At 38.5% G+C, this 26,000-nt stretch overlaps 1 long non-coding RNA gene across 1 annotated transcript in view; it reads right to left on the bottom strand.

Moving 5' to 3' along the window:
* The window catches only part of LOC148053412 (uncharacterized), a 118,719-nt gene that overhangs the window by 43,509 nt on the left and 49,210 nt on the right, over window positions 1-26,000 (bottom strand). Inside the window, exon 3 of the long non-coding RNA XR_015708980.1 lies at window positions 9,673-9,755. This is a non-coding gene — a long non-coding RNA (uncharacterized LOC148053412). The remainder of the gene's footprint in view (window positions 1-9,672; window positions 9,756-26,000) is intronic.

Below are 26,000 nucleotides of genomic sequence, written 5' to 3'. Positions count from 1 at the left end.
ACTCAAAGCTATGTGTTTGTGTGTCAATATACTGCCTCTGTTTACAATTAAATATACGATCAGATTTTAACATTTATGTAACTATGAAGCAGCACTAGCAGCAAATTAAATCAAAATTAAATTAAATTAATAACAGTTCAAATTAAATTGAAGTGACTGGCTGAGGTTCTGAAGATAAACTTCTCGACATCAAAAGCTAAGAACCACCCATAAGAACTTAAGTCTCCCTGAAGTCAGTGGGATTGGATTCTGATGGTGAAATCTCAATCCAAATGAAAATTGAAGTATGAAGGAAAAAAGCCTATTGACATTACTGAGTCCAGGCTTTGAGTCTAAGAGCCCAGTGATATGCCTGCAGCACAGAAAAAGATGCAAGTACAGATCATGTTGGCGTAACTTTCTCATTTTACCAGCAGCAGTGTGTTGGCAGCAGCATGGAACTTACTGTGGGCTTCAAAATACTCCTGCAAAGCTGGGGTAAATATTAGATGTTAGACCTGCCCTGAACTCTGTACTGGTTTAGCAAGGCCAGCTAACTCACGAAATAAATAGGCAGCAATCCCCTTATAGACTGCCCTTCCCACACACTTCTAAGAGCAACAAACTTTCCAGTCCTGGGAAGACAGTCAAGAGATAGTGTGTCCCTATTTTGTATGGTCTTTGTGATATTTAATTTATCAGTCTAAGCAAAGTGCTACAGAACATGTAGATACATGGGAAGAGAAGCAATGTGGGTTTTTTTTTTTTTTTTCAAAGGGTTAGCTTTGTAGGGGATGCAAATCCTTGTGCATCGATTTACACCCAGGATCTCAAAGACCTCAAAGGCTGTAGTATCCCTTCTGATAGAAGGTCACAGAGAAGAGATCTTTAATGCAGTTTTAAAATTGCCTGAAGTTGAGAGGCATCTTCGATTTCCCACCATTCTGAATTTGATGTGGGCACTACACTAATTGCTCTGATCGTCTGTGAAATGTAACACTCACGTATCTATGTCAATGTTTCTGGATCATTAGCTGACATTGACACTTCTAACCTTAGGATATTACTAAAATTAGAGACCTTTAACGTCAGCTCAGTTCTTTTTTTCTCTTGAGGACAATGGGCTATTTATTCAGTAAGTCCCTGCTGGGAGGTTCCTGTGATCTTTGCCCCTTTCCTCTGTCCAATGGCAGCTCTGTCTGCAGTCTATGATTGGCATATGCCTTTCTGCCTCTTATTTTAGGTCTTCATTAATACATACACATTTACTTGGGACTGTTTCAACTTTCTTTGCTATCAAATGAATCATTTATTGGGAATATGGGGTCCGAAGAGTGTCCTGAAACCCTCAGTTCTCTAAAGACTTAGAACTACACATTTGCTTTATAGGCACCTTGAACTCCAGTCTTTTTACCCTTAATTAAGGACATGTAGAAGCTATTCTAAGACATATTTTGGGCTGTCCTGCCTGCTCAGCACTTGTCAGGTGACATTGCCATAGGAACAGGTGGAAGCTGCTGTGCATACTACCTCTGTGGCATGCATGTGTGTCCCAAAGCATGAGGTGAACTGGGGGTATCCCTCTTTAGAGTCCTATCCAAAATGTGAGGATGTACCAGCAGGTGGATAGGAGAACTAATGATAAATTTCACCTCATATTGCCTGAAGGTAATGGCCTATACAGCAGCCAGTACAATCAACATTTATAGGAAGGGATGAATTATGGAAATCTCATCAGATATTTTAAAAAAAATGGTAAGAAATTGCCTTCATGAAAGTTGCATCTGTAAAAATGTTTAAGAGTAAATTAATTTTTTTGGTATTTTTTCCATGGAAAAGAAAGAATATTGTTTTCAGTTTTAACTTAAATAATGTTTCTGGCTTTACTTGATCCAGTTTTTAAAATATTAAAAGGCATTGTTTGTGGTTTGTTTTTTGTTTTTGGTTTTTTGTTTTAACTCAGAAAAACTGAAGGTTTATTTGTTTGGACTGCTAACCCTGAGAAAATCAAAGTAGTACTCTGGGAAAAAGAATTACAGAAGAGAATATCACTTGCAGATCTTCCCTTCACTCTATTACTTGAACTCAAAATTTAGGCAGTTATTGTATCTATACATCCTCTGTCATCATGATGACAGAGAAACCTTTTCCATCAGTTACATTTGACCAAGAGGTTGTGACATTTTCTTTCAGATATGGAATGAACCACACATGAGTTTGTCACTGTATGAGTAGATTACTGTAGAGTGCTCTTCTTTATGGCAAGTTATTATAACAATTTGCTGCAGCAATTTGCTATAATGCTGTTGTAGCATAACAGGGACAGTAGAGAAGTGGGTAACTCTCACTGTGTAGAACTGTTTGTCCATCAAGAAGCAAAAAGGTCTGATAGAGGTGTTACCAAGGGATTATTTCCAAAATACCTGTTAAGGGAATTGTGACTAAGGATGTGTAGACACAGAAATACATGATACCTCTCAGAGCTGCTAAAAATATTCTTGTTATTTTCAGGTTGCACAATAGTTTAATTCCCCATGAAAGTCTGGGTGACCTATTTGCTACCCAAGTGAATAAAGTGACAAATACTACCAGGGCTAGTAATAAATTAATTTGCCTTTTGGATGGTAATCTTTCATGCTAGCTCACATGCCAGTGCTTAAGGCAAACTATTCAAAACACACTTCACCTAATATGAATCTGGCAACACATGGATGAGAAAAATGGATCACAAGGATTTCTTTTTGACATGTGTCTCTCTTTCACTCATCTAGAAGCCATTTAACAGGCCATGTCATCAGGAATAAGAGCAATTTTATGCAATAGATCAGTTTTCTAAATAATTAATCAAAATAAAGATAAAATAGTATCTATATATACATAGTATAGGTATATGTATTATTTTCAGAGATTTTTCGATTTTTATATGTGTGTATTTCCATGTGTCTGTGTGTTTGTCTAGCATGCCTTTATATCTGAATATAGATGTATTTGATATATTAGTTTAATATAAATGACTGCATATATTCTTTAATAACTCCTGAAACTGATTATTTTTTGCAATTCACTGAACTTTGCAGACAAGTCAAAGATAGGTTTTGTTATAGTAATGCCATTGTGTGGATTTAAACATCTAAAAATCATTTGCTTGGGGTCCTGAGGTAGCCGAAATCAGTGCATCTCCACCAGAGCCCCCAGCCAGATTCTGTCAGGTGAAGTTCTGGTGTGAGGGATTTAGAATTAAGAGAATTCTCTATGCCTTGAAAAATGGAATGTCATGATGAAACTGGAGTGCCTTATTTGTTAAGTCATCATGTCAATCACTGGTAAATGGAATAGGTTACTCTCAAGAGAATTGACTGAGCAACAGTTACACCAAAAGCACAAGAAATTTGGTAGCATATAGCTGGCAAAGGGAAAAGTAGTGATTGTTTTTTTCTGTGATACTTAAGTACTTAAAGATATAATGAAAACTTGATGAGATTTCCAAAGCCTAAAGCAAATTTGAAAATCCCATTGGGTTATGAAATTACAGTATCCAATATACTGATCTGTTTGGATAGGTCAGATGAATTGCACTGAACATTTTTGCAATCTGGGCTTTATTTTAATGTAGTATCTTGCCTCTAGCTCATCCCCAATGAAGGGAGAACGTTAGAAATTATCACTAACAGAATATTTTGTGTCTTTTGGTACTAAAAAAAAGTAATATGGGAGGGGAAACAAACAAACCTCAGTATCTCCTTCGAATTATTTCCCAAAGTTCATTTCTTTAACAGTCTTTGTGGTCTTTATTTTCTGGCCTGATTCTCCTTTACTTCCATTCTCTTTTTTATCTTTTATATTTCTCCTTCCTTCATTTTATTTAAGTCTCTTCTCCATTGCTCATTCGTGCAGCCAGATCTTTCTTCCACATATTCTTGTCTCCTGAAGTGTTTATTTTGCTTACAAAGCTCTTATTCTATCCCACACCATTCCTGAAATAAACTCAGTCATTCTCTGCTAGATGATGCCACTACTGATCCTGAGAGGGAGAAAATAATCTATACAATACACGATCACCATATTACGGCATGCACAGCTGATGTTATGAGTATGAGGATTCATCCATCCCCAAAAGAGAGAGTGAGGGGAGAAAGAGACCAAGAAAGAAATTTCATTTTCCTAACAAGCAATCATTAAGAAATCATTTTAAGACTCTGACAATAATTTCCCAGTGGCTGGTTGTGTGAAAAAAACCCAACCAAACAAACAAAAAAAACAAGCAAGAAATTGTTTCATACAGAATACCAAGTAATTTTATATAACAATGCGAATCAAGCACTCGGGGTGCTAGGAGAGTACAAATTAAAGCTCACTCAGTCATTATGCTGTCTGTCTTCATCAAAAAGGTCTAGAGATTCTTAAAGAAAATTACTAATTTACTTTTTTGTTTCCAGTGTCTGTGGAAGCACTGCACAGTTGAAATATAGTCTTGATGTTTCACCAAAGTGCATAAGCAAAGTAATGCTGTATAAGCACTTCCATTTAATATTTCACAAACCTGGGAACAACTGCTCCTTACAGGATTGCAAAGGATACTGAGAGTCTATAGGGAATGAACAGTCAAACTGTCCAACACTGCCTAACATCAAGCACCCTATCACTCCTCACTGGCCGTTTACAGAATGCAGGTTCCTAATTTCCTATGCTTCTAATTGTCTAAAATTGACAATGTGAATATTCCCTTCTCCTTCCTTTACTGTTCACCTGATTTTGTTAACGATCATGATAAAAAATGAATTCATTAGAAGCACAGTCTTTGGATGATTGCACATGGCATTTCATATGCAAAATAAATTGCTTTGTGAATTGTAACATATACTATTAAGCACTTCTATTTTAGGTATGCATTGCACAGGACAGAATGTACAGGACTGAATTTAAAAAATATTTTCCCTTTAGGAAGGTGTGTATCTACTGCAGCACACAGAAAATGCATACACTTTCCAATACACTGTTTTATCCATCTTGTATATTACATAAACGTTAGAGTTACTGATTGCTCATTCTGTTTCTTTATATTGCTTTTTTTTAAAAGAATGAAATTGGTAAGCTGACAGGCTTAAGGTACTGCAGGACTGCAAAATGACATCTGCAGGACATGGTCGACTACTTTGAAACCATCTTGAGTTAGACTTGCCTATCAGTAGAGTACTGAATAACATACTGACTCACTGAGAAATGTACTACATGCTCTTAGATCTTGCTTCGCAGGAAATGATAGAAAAGATTATAAAGCAGATTTTCTCAAGTCCTAGTAGAATTTTAGAAACTCTTATTAAAGGGAATTCCAACTTCTTAGGGGCTCCAGCTCTGATGCATTATGTTTCTGAGTTCCTATGATTACTTTTGTGAAACTGTTAAATATGAAATAACAAAATAGCATGCAGCCATATTTATAATGAATAACACTGGCAAAGCAGTCATGAGCAGCTGCTGTTTTATAAAAGTTCTTTTTGATGTTTTTCTAATTTTTTTTCTGTTTTTGCCCGTTGAACTGTCTGTAACCGACAGAGTGGAAAATAACTCTCTGAAAGCTTAGATTCAGAAAAAGAATCTGTAAGGCTTCTGTAAAGTATAAGAACTTGCAAACAACATTACTTTAAAAAAATGTTCTAGACTCCTGGAAGATGATGAAATTCCTAGATTTGTTTGCCAGATACTAAACTTTCTGAGAGAATATCTTTTTCATTTAGAGGCTCAGCCTGTTCTCTGAGTACGTAGCATACCAAAATTATACAAACATATCACTGTTCCTGAGTTAGAATGGAATCTGTTTCTTTAGTCAAGTCAGTATGCTTGCAGCAGCAATCTTCCGTCATACATTTCCTGCATGAAAAATGGTTTGTTCTGATCTGTTGTTCTTCAGTTTCCATTTATATCTGTCATTCTATAATCTATGTAAGAAAATTCTCTGGTAGAGTTCCTTGTGGTATTTGAAGATTTTATACTTGTCAGTTTTAATCTTTTCCATCTCTTCTATTTCATGGAATGAGGAGGTAGGTAATTTTTTTATTCTCATTTTTCCTTCTAATCAAAGGATTTGTAAACTTGCAGTCTCACAGTGTTCAAACTGAAGCTTTTCTTGGTAAAGGTTACAGCTAATTTCACTCATAGATGCCTGACTTTGCTGTCAATAACTTTGACAAAGAACATTGGCTGGATAGGAAAATAGCTAAATTGCTTATAAAGCAAAGAACAGTATTTCTCAAAGTTTTTTGAAAAAAATGCCAAACTTTTCTGGAGCTAGTTTATTAAATCTGTACACATATAGAAAACAACTTTGTCACTGCCTCCAAAAATACCTTTCTATCCATATTGTATGAGCTGCAGATCAATAACCTTTACTGTTAAATGTAAACAGCAGTTTTATCTAGTTGTCTGGGCTGGAAATTTCCAGGAAGCAATTTATCCCAACTATCTTAGCACAGTCAGATGAATCTCCTTCTGGAATTACCCCTATTCTTTCTGTGGACTAGTGAGGAAGAAAGGCTAATCCAGTCACCTAGCTATTCAGTCGTATAAACTAAGTGGAAATTACTCCTCTCATAGAATCATAGAATCACAGAATCATAGAATTGTTAAGGTTGGAAAAGACCCTTAAGATCATCAATCCAACCATTAACCTAACACTGCCAAGTCCACCACTAAACCATGTCCCTAAGCACCACATCTACACATCTTTTAAATACCTCCAGGGATGGAGACTCAACCACTTCCCTGGGCAGCCTGTTCCAGTGCCTGACTACTCTTTCAGTGAAGAAGTTTTTCCTAATATCCAACCTAAATCTGCCCTGGTGCAACTTGAGGCCATTTACTCTTGTCCTGTCACTTGTTACTAGGGAGAAGAGGCCGACCCCCACCTCACTACAGCCTCTTTTCAGGCAGTTGTAGAGAGCAATAAGGTCTCCCCTCAGCCTCCTCTTCTCCAGACTAAACAACCCCAGCTCCCTCAGCCGCTCCTCATAAGACTTGTGCTCTAGACCCTTCACCAGCTTCGTTGCCCTTCTCTGGACAGGCTCCAGCACCTCGATGTGCTTCTTGTAGTGAGGGGCCCAAAACTGAACACAGTACTCGAGGTGCAGCCTCACCAGTGCTGAGTACAGGGGCAGTATCACCTCCCTGGTCCTGCTGGCCACACTATTCTTGATACAAGCCAGGATGCCATTGACCCTCTTGGCCAACTGAGCATACTGCTGGCTCATGTTCAGGTGGCTGTCAACCAACACCCCCAGGTCCTTTTCCGCCAGACAGCTCTCCAGCCACTCCACCCCCAGCCTGTAGCATTGCATAGGGTTGTTGTGACCGAAGTGCAGGACCTGGCACTTAGCCTTATTGAGTCTCATATAGTTGGCCCCGGCCCAACGATCCAGCCTGTCCAGATCCCTCTGTAGAGCCTTCCTCCCTTTAGGCAGATCAACACTTCCACCAACTTGGTGTCATCTGGAAACTTACTGAGGGTGCACTCAATCCTCGATCATTGATAAAGATATTGAACAGGACTGGACTCAATGCTGAGCCCTGGGGAACACCACTTGTGACTGGCTGTCAACTGGATTTGACTCCATTCACCACCACTCTCTGGGCTCGACCAGAGAATATGTTTCATGGTGAGAGAGGGAAGAAGAAAGAATCATCCTGAGGACTTTGGTCTCTTTAATAATTCTGTTGAAGATGTCATTGTGCCTATGATCCATGATTATCACAGGCTTTTCCCACGAGCAAGAAATGAACTGAGAAAGGTTATTCAATGGGAATAATGCAATTATAAAAAGGACACTGAGTACTAATAAAAAGAGGTGTTATTCTACATGTACAAATATTTTTCATTTATCCAAGACACTGATAATGAAAAAGAGATTTGCAAGTAAGTAAAAATGTCATTTACACCCACATTAAATCTCCCTCATACTTCCATAGCCATGTAAAGGTTCTCAGTGAAAATGAGAAGTAGGCTCCAAAGAGCTTTTCATTTAATGATTGTGAAGTGATTCATACTGCATTGCTACTGCTGCCATTAAGAATGAGAAGTCAGAAGGAACTGTGGGAGCTCAACAGTTTTGTAAATCAGGGCATAAGTACTGAGCAGTGAGCACCTGAAAACTGAGGTGAGCGCTTAGATGACACCCTGAAGTAGCACAGGATATCAGTGATGGTATGGCATTAGCAGCCATAATTGCTACCTGCCAGTACTCCTGAGCACCTCTGTACCAGACTGCCCAACTATTGAAAAAAGGCATTGGAAAAATCCTTCCTAATAAATCAGAAACAGACTTATAACATAGTAACCTCTCTGTAATTTTTCTTAAAACATCCAAATCCATTATATTTTACACATGGGATTTGAAGCACCACCATCTGGTATTTCCTTACATATTACGTTGCCTAAAGATTGTGTTGCATTGTGTTTGATCTCGAGCTTTCCATACCAGGAAGCTTGGAGTATGATAGACAAAAGGAGCAAAAAAAAGATAAAATGTGAAGGCTACATAAGGGAAGAGGATGAGACAGAGGTAAAGGCATGAAACAAAGCCTGGTCCCTGTGGAGGGACAGAAGAGATTTCAACAGGGTGCCCGGAGGCTGGGAAGTCTGTGCCAATGCACTCTTTGGGTGATATTAAGTAAGTCACTTGCAGCAAGCTTTTCACTCCTCTATCATTAGATGCCTGGTCTAGATCTGTGTGAGTACCTGTATAGAGGGAACTGCAAAGTCAGTTTGCACCTGTCCTAAAACCCCATGTGCTTACACTTATTTTATTCCTAATGCTCTAAAATCCACTAGTTAACTTCAGAAACCGTAATATTTGATATATGAGTGCAAAGTAGGACTGGTGATTCAAATATAAGATTATTTCAGCCATGGTTTCATGTCATAGCTCGTCCTATAGAAATTGGGGGTCTCTCAGGGCTAAAAGATTTTGTCATTATTTGTTATACCAATTGATTGTTTTCCTCTGACATGAAGGAGGGAAAACTACTTTATTGAAAGCTTTTTTCTGCATTTTGGGGGGGGGAGGGGTTTTTTGGTTGTTTTTTGTTTGTTTGTTTGTTTTTTTCGGAGAAGATTAAAGGGTTCTGCAAAACAGGAAATAAAAAGCAAACAAATATTACAGTTACATGCACTCCCTGGACACAATGGGAGAAGTGGATTAGGTGGGCTGTGTGGCTGACAAGAGGGAAGGAAGGAGTGAAAAATTCATGTGGTTGACGGAGCTCTTTGGATATTCGTGTGTGAACTTCCAGTAAGCAGTAGAGGGTGCCAAGCAATAAGAGGCAACTTTTATATATAAATATCTTAAAAAAAATAATTTTAGTTGGCATAAACAGTAATGGTAAAGTGAGTCATAATTGACAGTGGGAGAAGGTATATGTTACAGGGGATGGAAGATAGAGTAAGAAAGGTTCATCAATTTTCTTGCATGTGGTTAAAGATACAGTAACCATCTAGCAATTAAATTGTCATGATCTGGGGACATAACCTGTTTGATTTCTCTCTCCAGGCGTCCTAGAAGTTGTACATTTCACGAATTTGAAAACAGAATTCTACTTCCACCAAAGTGTCTAGGAAAGAGATGGAGTTCCTGGAAGTCAGACACAATAATCCTTTAAACTGTTAAAAATAAAATAAACCAAGGAAATTTGATGATCACATACCTTTAATAACGCAGAGGTAGGAGTAGTCTGTGGTATCTCAAAAATGGGCTTTCTGGACCTTCAGATTAGCAAATTCGGCAAATCTGAAAAAACAAAACATATGAAATTAAATGTATATCCGCACACCTTATCCAAACAGGAGGTAACTGCTTGCCTGAAATTCAGGAGCTGGGGTGATTTTCTGAGCTTACTTTAAAAGAAGAAAGTGAGTCTCTCAGAGCACAAGCATTGGGCCTGCCCAGTATTTATGGAATGTGCATGTGTGTGTTTCTCTACCTTCTTCTATAGGAGACTGTACACTTTGTATAAATAACTAAGCAGCAAAGACATGGACCTCATTTTCCCTCATCCCATGTAGTATATTAAGCAGAGGCCTATATAATCAATCTTTTCCACTGGCTCAAAGAGTACTTAATTTTAAATTCAAAATAGAACAGTTCTTGCTGGGGAGCTTGGCAGTAATTCACAGAACTACATTTGTGTATGGTCTACTTTCCTTACCCAAGGAAGAGCAGCCCTTTCTTGTGCTGAACCAAGCAGGGCAGGAATATAAATCTGAGCTCTCTATGCCCCAGGTCAATAATCTAATCCTTCTCTCTCAAGTGAGAACGCTTCCCTGAGTATTATGGTGGATGTCTGTCTGTCCTCTTTTTTAGACAAATGAAGAGAAGACATTCACCTAATGTCAATGTAAGGATCATATCAGAAGGTACTGAAGTACAGAAATTACTTTCTTGACAGAGAACCTGAGTGTGATCAGGTCACTACCTATACACATAATTCCCACCTCTTTTTCATGCATTTCATTCCTGTCTTTCTTTGCAACCTTATTTAGATAGTTTCCAAAGAGCCATTCCACAGTGGTTATGTGTGTGGACCCTCTTGTCTACAACAGTCACATCCTCAAGAGATAAACCCATATGTTCTGCACTCTAATGCATGAAATACCTCAAAGCATGTAGTCATAAATTGTTTGCCCAAGATTACAAGTAAAGTTTACAGTAGAGTGGAAAACCCATTGAACCTAATAATTAGCTTAACATTTTTTTCTTGTTGTATTACTAAAAAGTAATTTTATTAAGTTATATGTCCTGCTAAAACATTCAGGACCCATTAAATGTTATTTTCAAATAGCAAAATACATGCTGTGAAGTTACAGAAAACAAATACATTTTAGTAATTTTGTCTTGCAACAAAGAGATCTGGTCTACTCCAGTCTCTATACCCAATTAGTGATCTGATCTCTATCTGCTGAAGCAAATGGCAATGCTTTGATTTGAGGCCAACAGTTCAAGAGCATTCCATAAAAGCTATATTCTGCCCTGAGAGTTAAGTTGATGAAGAACAAATTTTCCCCTGTTCTTTCTCACTGAAGAATTCCTGTTCTCCAGAGCAAGACTCATTACTCTTGGTTGGCTGCCATGGTACTCTTTCCTCAGCAAAGCTGCCAGCTCTTTACTAAACAGAAACAAAGGGATGTATTACCTATTTCTCCCACCTCTAGCCATTGATAGCTCAAATGCTAACCAAGTAGGGTATAGACTCAACCTCTTACTAGTAGGTGGTACTCTGGTGGGAGCATGTATAGCATGATTACTCACTACTGTATTTTACTAGGGTTTGGTTCTGTTGTGTATTTAATTTAAAGCATCTGAATTGAACTTTTGAACTCTTTGCTGTGAGTTGTTAGAGGTATATAATGTTTGTGTATAAAGAATACATGGAAAGGTTTCTTTAGCATTTTTGCAAAAAAGACACAACAGAAGATGGGAGTTAGCCCTAAGGTTCTGCAGAGTTCTCCTCAAAACCAGACTTGAACTACCCCTACGTAGAGATGCAGTAGTGTAAACAGGCTTTGTGGATTTTTTTTTTTGAGAACGCATTAGACATATTACACATGCAGTAAACATAATGCATAATGACATAAAGTCTGGTATATAAAATAACAAATTCAAGTCAGTGATTAACTGCTCAGACACTTTATTTCTTTAATTCCATTAACAGATGCTGAATTGCACGGCAAAATATGGCCTACATAGATGTGACCTCCACAAATAAACTGAATTTAATCACTTGTTATTCCAAGGGCTAACAGATTCACTTAACTTGGCTGGGCTTTAAAAAGGAGCTGTGATTAGTTTTTTTCAGTAAAATTGAAACACTGAGTTATTTTATGATTCCTACTCCAATTAGATGAGGTTTGCTCTGTTCAAATTTCAGTGGGATTCTTTTGGAATTATATATGACATCCGAATTAATACTGGAAGAGTTCATCACGATTAATGTCATTACAACAAATGCTAAAGGGATTAACAAGGATTTCCTACTTGTTGCAAAGTGTAGAAGCCCTAGGGCCTTTGCTATCGAAGAACGCTGGGGTGGCCTCATCTTGTCAGATCTTTTGGATTAGAGATATTAAATAAAAACATCTGTAAACTGGTAGAAGATTTACATTCCTCCTTTCTGTTATAAATGACATTGCTAACTCTACTGCACTTCTGGGGCCCATTTAATTTAGCAGTTGCTTCAGAAAACACTTCATAAAAAGCATTTATTGAATTAATTGTGATATTTCTAATACACTATGCATTTATAAGCTCGTCACCACCTGTAAACTATTCTCCCAGTTGCCTTGTAGAGGCAAAACTAAAATATTTTATGTATCATTAAAGTGAAAATTCCAGTAGTCCTAATGCTCTGGTCTCGTCATGTAGCACTCTGCAGACATGTCAAGGGTGAAGTTTGCTGCCATTTGATTTGTGCCTTCCTTCCAGTTGCCTCTTATAAATGGGGACCAAATGTCCAAGACCCAGATCTCTCACACATAATATTGCCTGGTTTTGACGTTACAGCTATTTGAGATAAAGGCTACTGAATTGTAAAACTCATTAAAAGAAACTGCATATGGCTAAGCTTTGTAACTAGTTACAAACCTTATTTTGGCAAAGGTTCAAAGTGACATTGTCATGGTATAAGCAACCTTTTAGGACAAATCTAAACCAGAGAGAAAAAAATGCCTTTAGAGTTTGATGAGCTTTCTGAGAGAAAATCTCTAATTCCTTTTTGAAGAGAATAATATCCTCATTCATGTGTATACATGAGGAAGAGGGAAAATTAAGCTACACTTTTAAATGATTCCTATGTGGTTTCGGAGGACTCCTCTTTGGAAAAGTACAGTCTTATTCTGGCAGTCTTCTCTATACAGTTGTGAATGCAACATGACTGCAAAGGATCCTTTATCAGGTAAAGATGATTTCCGAGTCTTTCTCTCCAGTGTATAGTCACACAGAAATGAGTACCAGGTGTCTCAGTCTCAGACTGAGTCTCATCCTAGCTGCTTTTTTTTTTATATCTAATCTAGTTTATTGTTTATACTCCCTCTGAACAGGTAAGTATCTCCAGAGGACAGTAAATGTTATAGATTTTAAAGATCAGTGAAATAAATAACTCTGTGGACACTTTTCTCTTTCATCACTGATGACAGAGGGAATCTAGAGGACTTTCTTTTAGGCTACAGACTTAGAGGTGGTATTCAGCTACCTAAAGATATGTAAGTACTGACACCAGAAATGCTCTAGGATACGAGACATGCACAACTGGTGATCAAGCAGGGTATTCTAGGCTGTTTAGTTGTCCATCCTTTTGCAACTGAATCCCATCCTTAAATTACAGATACCTACATTGTGATGACATGAATCCTACCCTGTCATAATATAAATTATATGCAAAGAATTATTATCACTATCAGAACTGTTTTAAACCATTCTCTCATTTCGAGCCTTTGTTTATGTCCTGCTTCAGTAACTAGTACAAAGAAAGAATTAATTCTGCTCAAGGATATTTCCCAAGTCCTGTTTTTATTCATGAGTAATCTTGTTAAAAGCTTTGAAATAACACTATTCCATTAAAAAGTTGGTATTTGATATCAATGTAAGGATCTTATGGAAAAAGATTCTGAAATCCCAGTGGGAAAACATGAACACCCAACCATATTCGAGTATTTCTGAATTAATCTTTTCTGTGCTTCATTTATCTGTTTCTGTTGGTCGAGGCCTGGCCACTCAAAGATCTCCCTCAAGTTTTATGTTTCTAAGTTAAAGCTATAGTAAAAGACACTGGCATCACTTTTACCATATAGAAACAGCAGCCTGTTGTGATATCCTATTGATTCGAATGTGATATTACAGTTTGTATAGCAGCTCCACACAGGACAGATGTAAATGGTAAATCTAGTGGCCTGAACTGTTCATTCTTCCTGGGAAACTACACTTGAGATGACACAATAAATCCCTTCACAGCCCTGGGAGCCAAGAAATGAGAATTATGACATATGAAGAACAAATATGGCCTTTACAACGTTGTAAATGCACCATAAATTATATGGCTTTTAGTATGAGGTTGAATGAGGCTATAAACAGTATTTTATCCTACAGGTGTGAATGATGCCTGACATTTTGTTACCTCACTATTTGTGTGTAAATAAAATAACATTTTAAGCCCTGTCGCTGGATTCTATACAGCACAGAAGCTTTTGCACAGGGTTCAACTTCAGAATAAAGAAACATACAACAAAGCAACCCATCTTATTCACGGACTGATCAGTGCAAGGATTGACTTAATGTATGAGTTGCAACAAGAACTGGAAATCTGCATCAAATCACACATTGGGTAAGACGAGCAGCAAAGTTCATGGGAGGAAGGAGGATAAACTTCTAGCTTTGAAACATAGGAGAAGAGTTATTCTGGGGAACTGGCAGAAAGATTTCAGAACTAACCCACAGAAACACAGGGTACTGGATCAGTTCAGTTTTCAGGAGATAATGGGAAGTACTCGTTGGTTTAGTATCCTCTACAGTGGGAATATGACATTAAGAGCTGGTTCATCCATCAAGAGACTGGATTCTCTGGACTTGAATAGTAGGCAATACCACTGCCTATTGATACTGTGTGAGAAGGGAATAGCATGATCAGGCAGGAATATGATCAGTGGTACAGGTGGTTATAAAGTAAGTGTGACTCAGATGCCACAAAAGATTATTCAACCCTGGTTGTGTGAACTTATGATAAGTAGCAGTTTGTTTTAATGTTTGGAGTCAGCATGCTGACACATTACAATACTTAGTTTCTGTTATATGAGCAATATTCCATCACCAACAAACAGAAATGCCGCATTAAATATTTGTGTGGAGCCTTATTTTCCAGAATTGCAAATATGTTACTGCAACTACTATGCATACAACTAATTTATGAACCATCCATGTACTGAACTTACGTAGTACAGAGCTAAGAATCTGCACAATTAACTTTAGCTTGATAAATTAAAGGATATTCAGTTGATGAAGGCAATATTTTCATTCAGAATTTCTGCCTCATATTACAGCAGTAGTTTTATATATATATATATATATATATTTTGTTTTTAATATCCTGAATTACCTTTGCTGTTCAAAGCTATGAGCTTTGCTTCTTGGAGGGAAAAACCAGCCTGTCCAGGACAATGAAGGGATCAACCAGTTGTTGCTACTGGCAGTAACAGTAGTGTGTACAACAGTATAGTAGTATGTTACTGGCATAATACTGACTACTATGGCACCCATACCTGTGGATGCACAGGCAGAGCCTGGAGACAAACTCACATTCAGGAACTGAAATATGAGAGGGTAGCTTGCAGGGTATGTATGAATAAAATACAACTCTTTTGTGACTGTTAAAGAAAAGCTTGGTGATATGAAGAAGTAGAGAAAGAAACTACATGGACTGAAAATGTGTGTTCCTAAATAAGTGAACCATTTCATTTTAGTGGAAAAGCATCTTCTCAACACAAATGCAGTCTCTGGAAGGTAACTTAATAGTGACCTGATATTTTTCCTCTACTGAAATGGGTGTTGGGTGTTTCTCTAAAGGTTCCTTTGCTGACTCAGTCCCAAAACAAAGAGACATCACACCAGCGGCACAAATACTAATCCTGTTCAGTGTTCAGAGATTTTGAGCAGTGAATACATTCACATCAGTTGTACAAGTTTTGTTCATGGAGATAGGTCATAAAATGCTTATCGAGCTATTAGCACTTGTTCCAAGTTCAGATTAGTTCAAGAAGATGGATATTGCACTGGGGGACTTTAGTCTCCTAAAACACCACTGAGAGCACAAGCAAATGAGGAGGAAGAATAGCAGAAGAAAAATGGTGAATGGCCATAACACTCAGGTCGGAGAGAGGAACAGGAAAGGAACTGAAGCAGAAAATTAAATGGTCTGATACTGACTTTGATTAATAGCTATGGGTCACCCTGAATCTTACTGTACTGGAAATGCACACATACTAACACCGCCCAGCTGTGATCCATTTTGTTAAGGTGCAAGGCATTTTCTCCGTCTCTGTCTCTTTCTCTCCCTTTCCTTATATGAATATACATCCATGGGTTGGTAAGAAAGATCTAATCACTTAAAAGACTATTCCATAGTAGAATTCCCTTTTAAATCTTTTGGAAAATTTGGGTATTTCCTTCTCCTTTCATTAACTCCTTCTGAAAAGTTGGTCCTCCTGTGAGTCCTTCACTCATCAGAATCTAATTATTATTGCCTTCCATTCAGGTTTGGCTGCCTGGGTCTAGCTATCAGAGGTAGCCTCATGGGAAATCAGACTTGCTGAGATATTTGTTAGCACCGCCAGTTACCTCTCTAGTGGGAGGCACTTTTTTCTGCTTTCATTAACTCTTTTTCTCTTTTCCTGCTGACCACTCTTTCAAACCCACAATCATTGTATTCCCACGGTGAGCTGAGGCAGCAAAACACCCAAGCTGTGGATTTTGAATTGTAAAAACTATAGCTGGAAGAGATCAATTAGGTTATCCTACTAGCATTGCAAGATTATATCCCATGCTATAGTTTTCTACTGTTTTATTCAGCCTAATTTTAAAAGCTTCAAGGGATGGGGCTTCTGCACTTAGCTCTAGAAGACTTTTCAAGAGTTTAATATAGCTTATTGTCAATAGGGTGATTTATTGTTTTCTTTTTCATCTACATATTCCTCTGCATAATGCATTTCCATGACCCTTAAGTTACATTCTTTTGAAAATATTTGATATAAAATATTCTTCCTTGATGGTGTCTTAACTGTATATAAGGTTTGTTGTTCAGCATAAATAATAGACGTCTCCTATGGAACACATAACACTTTTAGCTTTTTTCTTTTTTTCACACATGTACCTGTTGAAAGGATACTAAGAAATGATCCTTCTAAGGGATTTCCTACTTAAACAACTCTTAGCAAAGAAAATGTAAGGATTTTTGAATCTAGACAATCATATTTAAAAAAAAAAAATAGTGGACTATTTCTGGCTAAAATGACCTTTTCTGGAGAAAATGGGCTCACCATATTCAGCAGTTTCTTTCTTCATCTTTTTCCTCACCACTTATTGTTATTATCTGGTCTGCTCTGTCCCTGATCTGTCCTTGACAAAGTCACCACTTGTGTTTCCTTGGTCAACCTATAAGTCTTCTTCACTCTCTTCCTTTTCCACCATCCACTCTCACTGACAGTGATTTCCAGGCTAGAGTATCATTCACATCAACTTTGACACTCTGGTGTCTGAGGTCTTTTGTTACAGCTCAGGTACTGCTAGTAGTTACACCTTCTTCCTTCCCATATTTCACTAGTGTTCCTTAAAACTTTCTGTTCTGTACCTAACAAAAATCACATAGATTCAACTATTGATAATATCTTTCTGACTCTCCTCCTACTCCTATATAGTTCCCTCTATGAACACTTGTATTTCACAACTCTCTTGTGAACTTTCAATTCTTCTCCATATCACCAACGCCTTTCTTTTTTTTCTTTTCCTGTTCTCTAATGCCGTTGGTCAGTGCTGTGTTTTCTTCTCACATAATGACCTTGAACTCTTCTATTCTCTCTTCATTTTCACTAGCAGAGGCCCTGTGTCCCAATAGTCTTTTCTTAATTACTGCAGGTATAGCTCCTAGAAGTCTATTCATGTTTTTTCCAAGGCTTCTACAGTATCTATGCACCTTGCCTTAAAGAACATTTCTCATCTGCATATATTAATTTCAAACTCCTTGTTGTGCTGCTCCCAGGCCTTGCCATTAAGGTCCTGCCCAAAGCCCATCATGTACTTCCAGATTTTGTTTGAATTTCCTTGTTGCAAGAACCATCTTCACTCTTACTCTTGCTTTCTTTATTTGTCACTGTGCACACCTGGAAAAGGGAAAACCTTTAAAAAACATTTAGTTCTCCTTTGTTTAAGCAGGGTTTTGCTTAATCTTTCCTAAGTAATTTGTCATGCCAAGTGTCATACTTATGACTGGATGCAGTTCACAGATACAGGCATAGACGTGATCATGTATGCATTAGCAGAGCATCGACACAACGGAAAGGGCAAATAGAAGAACCTGAAAAGAGTTTGTTAAGGATAACAATTAGGCAGGTAGAAGCTATTCTAGCTTTGAAAAATCCTTTGAATTTAAGAAAATATTTGGATGAAGTAAAATAAGAAAATGCTTAATTCTTGCAAAATGTGCAAGAAATGTACAATTTCTGTGGCAAAAATATCATTGCTAGTATTTTGCATGTAATTATGTTTACAACAAAACAGGAAAGGCTTTTGATACCTGTTTCTAAGTCAAAGCCCTAAAAAGGATGATTCCTTACAGCTTTACCTCTTGTGTGGGTATATCAAAAGCAAAAGCAGGCCTCAACTTTTTAAATCAAGCAAACTATTCAGAACTTTCATATGTTCTGCTGAAGAGTTTGACTGAAACATGCTTAAGAGTTTAATTAAATCAGTACTCCAATTTGTTTGAATATAAAATACTATCATTTTTATATTTGTCTCAAAATACTAAACCAGTCAAACCAAGCCAACAAATTAAAGGAATACTTTGTTAGTTGTTTTCATATTTTCTAGGCAACAATGTTTGTCTTAAAAATACTTTCCTTCAGAGAAAGAAATGGTTTTAATCAAAACCACTTTCAGCTATGTCTAAACCAGATATCTGTCTACCCAGAGGAATCAGAAAGTACTTTGTACTGAATTTAATGTCATGCTAACACTGCTACAGTTTATGTTACTTAAATATTATTCTCATGAAGGTTATCTTTTAATTTTTTATTCCAATGGGACAGATAAGAAGCTGGAAAGAATGCAAATGAGAATGGCTTCAGAGACAGGCATGGTTTGTTATTTGTCACTGCCAGAATCCATCAGTAATATGGTATCATGAGAAGGAACCGCTGAAAGACTAAGAATTTTACTGGAACATTTAACCATGATATTGAAGTGGGATTTGGAGCAATGCCCCTAAAGAAAACTAATGTTTACTTTGTTAGTTGCTGTGAAGCAAGGAAATGTAGATAGGAAGCCATCATTTATCTTTTTGCCCCCAGGGGCTCCTTCTACTAACCTGCCTGATTTTTAAAATTTCCAGCTTGCTTGGTAAAATTACAGGCTTGTGAACATTTCACTGGGCTGAGGAGTAGGACAGTAGGAGCTCCTTTCCACTCTCCTCTCTGACCTGTGGCAGATACAGAGACTGCTGCTTTCTAATTCCCCCCTGCTCCTTCTCAGAGCAAGAGCAGGTCCTCACAGGCTGGAAGGAATCCAGCCTGGATGGCCAAGCCCAGAGAGTGGTGGTGGATGGAGTCAAATCCAGTTGGCGGCCGGTCACGAGTGGTGCTCTCCAGGGCTCAGTACTGGGGCCAGTCCTGTTCAATATCTTCATTGATGAGCTGGATGAGGGGATCAAGTGCACCCTCAGTAAGTTTCCAGATGACACCAAGTTGGGTGGAAGTGTCGATCTGCTAGAGGGTAGGAAGGCCCTGCAGAGGGATCTGGACAGGCTGGACCGATGGGCCGGGGCCAACTGCATGAGATGCAAAAAGGCTAAGTGCCAGGTCCTGCACTTCGGTCACAACAACCCCATGCAACGCTAAAGGCTGGGGGTGGAGTGGCTGGAGAGCTGTCTGGCAGAAAAGGACCTGGGGATGTTGGTTGACAGCCACCTGAACATGAGCCAGCAGTGTGCTCAGGTGGCCAAGAAGGCCAATGGCATCCTGGCTTGTATCAATAGTGTGGCCAGCAGGACCAGGGAGGTGATACTGCCCCTGTACTCAGCACTGGTGAGGCTGCACCTTGAGTACTGTGTTCAGTTTTGGGCCCCTCACTACAAGAAGGACATTGAGGTGCTGGAGCGTGTCCAGAGGAGGGCAACGAAGTTGGTGAAGGGTCTAGAGCACAAGTCTTATGAGGAGCGGCTGAGGGAACTGGGGTTGTTTAGTCTGGAGAAGAGGAGGCTGAGGGGAGACCTTATTGGTCTCTACAACTACCTGAAAGGAGGTTGTAGCGAGGTGGGGGTCGGCCTCTTCTCCCTAGTAACGAGTGATAGGATGAAAGGAAACGGCCTCAAGCTGCGCGAGGGGAGGTTTAGGTTAGACATTAGGAAAAACTTCTTCACTGAAGGAGTAGTCAGGCACTGGAACAGGCTGCCCAGGGAAGTGGTTGAGTCTCCATCCCTGGAGGTATTTAAAGAACAGATAGATACGGTGCTTGAAGATATGATATAGATGGACTTGGCAGTGATTGGTTGACGGTTGGACTCGATGATCTTAAGGGTCTTTTCCAACCTTAACAATTCTATGATTCTATGATTCTATGATTCTGTGAATCAGCAAAGGGATGGTGGAGAGGAAAGAATAGGAAAGGAGAAGGGAAAGAGGCAGAGGAGATAAATATCAGCAGTTTTTCAAAGGCAGAGATGATAGTTAGCCATCCAGCCACACTCCTCCTGTTTTTCAACAGCTCAGTCATGAAGGCAGAACCTAATAGAGTCTTTGAACTAATTCAGTTTCTGTAATTTAACATGGCTCATTGACTTGTGCCTGTGGGATTTCCGACTGGTCTCTCATCCAAGTGTTAAGCAGACCCTTGAGTACTTAACTTCAAGACAAGATCAGATACATTCAGATGGTATGACTGAATCAGCCACAGACCCATGTCTTTTTCCTTTTAAAATCAGTTGTGAGAAGGCTAAAGAATCATGGTATCATGAGGACAGAGGCTCTTCATCGGCAGGATAAAGAGCACACTTCCAGGAACTCTGAAAAATATTGTGCTTCAAAGTTGATTGGTTGAGTGTTAACATACCCTGGAGTGATAGCTGATTAAATGTTATTTTCCTTAAATCATGAAAATGTGAACATGAGGAAGCAAAAAGAAATGAAATATCCAAAGCCACATCAAGAATCTGCGTCAGAATTCAGGACATCTTCACCTTTGCTGCCGCGGCTGTGGCTTAGTTCATGCTAGGCTAATTAGTGCTTTTCTAATTCCAGTACTGCATTTTTGTCTTGCTGGAGGACATGAAGCATAGTGATAAATGACCAATATTTTAATTGGATATATGAGATTATGATATTTTGGTCTGGATATACTATGGAGTGTGACAACCCTAGAGGTGTTGAATACCTTCAAGCACGACAGAAGTAATATGAGGTAGGAGATATTATTATTATTATACATTATTGTATCCATTTTGGGTTCCTCTGGACTTCCCAGCAGAACATATGATGAAATAAAATTATTTCATTTGTCTTTTTGTCCAATATATTTTTGATACTTTAAAGTTTTAAAGGCACAAGTAGCAGACAAGCTTGCAATTTATCCCACCTGCTCTGCCTGTCCTTAACAATTTTTTGCTACCACGTGTGCCATCAGTGGTGAGCACAATAATTAGGTTTCAAGAAGCAGAAGGGCCAACTGTTCCCTGCTTTCTGTGCTAAGCTGATGCATTTTATGGCAGCTGAGTAGAGGGGTGGCATTTTCAGAGACACCCTCTAAAGTTATCTTCTTTCACCAGCACACTAAAAACATTATGCAAATTAACAAATAACTTCAGTGCTGCTTGACAATTTGAGTTATGAAATAAATGATCAAACTGGAGTACCTTTTTCCAATAGCATGGGAGGATCAATCAAGGTCAAAATGCTTTAAAAGAGCAGGCAAAATAAAGCATAGAGAAAGTAACCGTGTCTTTGCTGTTATTAATAGCAAGGATGCTTGGTAGCCAGCCAAAAGATTCAGTTTCAGTGTCAGTATTTTTCAGCTTGTATAAAGCAACTTGTTGAAGGCATTAAGCTTCCTTTATTCAGTTGTAATGGACAGTTCATTGACTGCTGGCATTTTTTAAAACTTGGTGCAGACCAATTAGAAAATAATCCCTGCATCCCACAAAAGGCTGAGCTGGTGTAATCAGAACTCGAAGTCTGCGTCATATTGACTCTTTGCACAGCTGAGTGAGAAAATAGCCCTATTGTCGTTCAGATTTGAGAGACTGTAGCCACATGTTTGGTCACAGACCCCAGAGGATTTAATTCCTCGCCTGCAAATATTTTGCTTATGGAATCTCGACCACTTAAATAAATAACGGACACCTAACTGGGAAATCCTTTTAGAGATGCTACTCCACCAAGTGCAATTCAGTTGCCTTCCAGTTCCCTTCCATGGGACCTTTACTTCTTGCGTGTTTTAGCTCTTTAGGCTGTTCTCCTCAGGCCTGATCCAAAGCCTGTGGCAACCAATGAACATTTTTCTGCTGATTTGAATGACTACTGGAGTGGACTCCATTTATTGTTTTGTTGTTACAGTGTTTTTCTTTGTAAAATACATTTTGAATGCAAGATTTTCTTTCCATCTTCCCCTTTCTTTTTCCTTTTCTCTTTCACTTCCATTTTCCTTTCTCCTTTTTCCTTTTTTCCTTTTTGCTTTTTCCCCTTCCCCCTTCCCTTGTGACCCCTTCCCTTTTCCCCTTTTCCCTGTTTCTTCTTTTCCCCTTTTCCACTCTTCTCCCCCTTTTTTATTTAGACCATAGACATTATATTTAAGTTATTATCTCAGTCATGCTTTTCTCATTTTTCCAGCAAAAGCTCACAAGGAATCTGTTCTCACAAGGTATTAACATAGCTCAACACCATCAGGATGAAATGAACACCACCAGGATGAAATGAACTCAGTAACTCCTGTGCCAATAGGTATTTATTCTTCCAGAGCTTTTGTTTAACTCACGTGCTGGAACCTTTTGTATTGATTGCATAAGCTTCTGAACATCTAAATTAGATGTTTCTCATGGTCTTTGGTATAACTGATGTCTTCTTTTACCTTTGCTCATTATTTTTTTAGTATGTTCATTAGTCAGCATTCATTATTTATATTCATTGTGTGAAGCTGCTGTTTATAGTTTTCTTTTAATAGAACATCCTCTCAATTTGAGACTTTTTATTTTTGAGACTTTATCTACCAGGCTTTAGCTAGCATAGAGTCATGGAAAATGTTACTCACTTTCACTTCTAATATAATCTCATTTCATATTATACATTTACAATATTTTCTGTATTTCAACAATGATTACTATGCTAAAGTGCTATGTTTGCAATCCTGTCAACATTGTCTCTTTAAAAGGAAAACTTTCTCTTTTTTTTTTTCTTGAAGAAAATTTGTCCATTGCTCAACCCTTTGTAAGTGTCCCTAGAGATACTCTATAGAAGACTGGAAAGATTTATATTTTTTGAGGATATTTCTACTTTTTGGAGGAGGCCTAAGTGAGCTGCCATTGGTATGATTCACTGCTATGTTCATAATATAAAACTCCGTATTTAATGGATGTTGCCAAAGCTGGAGAAAGGATGGTGCTAAAGGAAAAGGACAGTTCTTTGTGAAGGAGCTTGAAATGAGAGGCAGCTGTTCAAGATGCAGGGCAGATAGCCATGGCTGGTAGGGATGGAAAGCACTGAGGGTTATCAGTATCAAATTGCAAAATCAATATCCTCTTACACCAGCTTCAGGGGAATGACACCAAATGGTTCTTGATTTCTTAGCATCGTTTAAATATCACTCAGTTGAAATGCCATGGGAGGCACATGATCAATGCAGACTGTACTGAACGGAGGCAGGGCTTGTGTTTGGTTACCTTGGTGACAGCAATAGTGCTATCCTGTAAGTGAGGAGAGTGGAAAAGACAAAAAGAAGTGGGAGAGCTGAAGAAAGGAAAGGTTGGATAGAGCTACTCAAGGCCACCTATGTGCATAGACAAAATACACATTTTTTGGGGGGAATTAGACAGCTGGAGACAGCAAAGCAGTCATTGTCACCTTCTGTGCTTTGCCAAATTCATATGGCACCTACTGGGGGTGATGTGAATTGCTAAAGACTGGGGGGAAGAACTAGTAGTCCTTCATCTCTGTACACGTACACACACACCGCCCCCTTCAACATCCGGCAACAGCACGAGTAACTCTGTATTCCTGAGGATTCTTCTGGCTCTGTGTCCCAGTTCTGTCACTGGCACAAAGTTCAATCAGCCTTTTCTAGGCTTTGAGCATGATAAAATTGAGTTTTACTAAGACTTTGAGAAGTCTTTAGTGACTTCTGGTGCTGCGTGTTTCCTTTAAGAGACTAAATACAGAACAGAAGACTGAATTGGAATGGAAAGTCAGGAGGAAAACTAAGATGAACTCAGTGAGGGAGCTGGGACAGAGAATAAGTAAGTAGGTGAAGAAGATCAATGGAAAAGTGAGACAGGTTTGTCAAGAAGCCTATAATGCTAATCAAGGCACATAAGCCAATTTTTTTATGATGGTTCACTAATTATTTTTTGTAAGTACCTAGCTAACTCCTGGCATCCCATTTGCAGGAATGATGAGCACTCTGTGGAAGAATGATACCAATGGGGGCTATGTGCAGAGCTTATAAAGTGTGAAGCAACGTTAAGTACTTGAAAAAATAATTTCCTCAGTGGCTTAAATTGGCCACTTCAAATCTATGGATACTGTGGACTTTAATCTCTCCAAGCCTTAGCATCTCAGCTGTGAATGGAGGAAATGTTTTGAAAGGGTGCTGTGAAAATGAATGCATGATAGAGAAGAGTTACACAGAAAAGCTCATGAGGAAATTAATAATTTTGTCTTCTGAGCAGTGTTATAATTGTGTGCAATAAATAAGGCCTAGAGCTGCACAGTGAAGAATAAGAAGAAAACAAAATACTGAACTGCTGCTCATTAAATGAGTACTGTGTCTTCTATGCACTGAATGAAGTAGAGGTCCTCTGGGAAAAAAAGTATGTGACTATGTAATTAAAAAATATATCATTATGTGTTCACATGAGGGAGCCAGATTAAGGCAACCCAAATTCTGTCATATTCTAATTTTGAGGGCTTTCTATGCAGATTGTTTTGCAGGCCTTGGAAACCAATACTTAAGGCTGGTTTATGTCATCATATGTTCTCCACAGGAACTTTTGCTCTCTTTCCCCAATTTCAGTCAATCCTGGCAAAATTTCAAGGACACTAAAGGAGGCATTCATTTTGAAGTTACGTATGTAAATGTAGGTGTCTTAAGACAGTAGGCATCTACAGAGAGTAGCTGTCTAAATTCCTGATACAGTCAGTGGAGTCCTAGTCTCAATTCAACTGCCTGCACAACTGTCCAGTGCCATTTGATATAAATTTATATATCCTGCATGGTTTTCCTCCTGCCACTGCAGAAGAGTCTCTCATAGGTCCTGTGTCCAACTGGCCTAACCCACATGGTAACCAAGTGCATCTCAAATAGGGGTGGACATCTGACCACAGAATCATGCTCTGAGGCAATTCAATTGACGAAGCTCAGGGAGGGGGTCGGTGTCCCCAGATGTAAATTTATCAGCTGAATCATTGTCTAGGCTCAGCTAACTGGATTGACAAGATCTCCATTGACTAAAATTGGAGCTGAGAGATATAATGTTCCTTTAGATACCTAAATGTGGATATCTAAATTTAGATGTCTTTTTATGAAACTGAATCCTGTGTTAAGTACCTGAAAAAACGAATATACCTCTCTGTGGGAAAGATAGGGTAAACTCAATCATTGTCCCTCAGCAAATCCCTTGACAGTTAACATGCATACATTAGCTGATCGTTTGGGGCACACATAGGTTCTGATTAGCTGCAGTGCATGTTCTCTCTTGTCCAGATAGAAGACAAAAACATAGGTAGTGCACATGGGAGAAAACAGGGAGAGGAGTTCTAGGGGGCATAGCAGACAACAGAAGATATTGTCTGGTGATATGAGAAGGATCTGCAAGTAATGCAATCAGGGTGTTACATAGGATGTGGTATTGCAATAAGAAATAGGTGACACATGAAATGTATGGCACAGACCAGTTGGAAATATGGTTTCATTGATTCCTCGGTTCACAGACAATGCATTTTATAACACATTTAAGTTTGGATAGTTGTTAAGTCATTTCTTTTCTATAAAGAAGGATGTGAATTCTTTAGTTTTGAA

The sequence above is a fragment of the Nipponia nippon genome, unplaced genomic scaffold, assembly GCF_047370975.1.
Source record: "Nipponia nippon isolate SJK-2023a ecotype South Korea unplaced genomic scaffold, ASM4737097v1 scaffold_4, whole genome shotgun sequence".
NCBI classification, from domain to species: domain Eukaryota; kingdom Metazoa; phylum Chordata; class Aves; order Pelecaniformes; family Threskiornithidae; genus Nipponia; species Nipponia nippon.
Note: the sequence above shows the minus strand (reverse complement) of the source record. Positions and strands in the feature narration are given on the sequence as shown.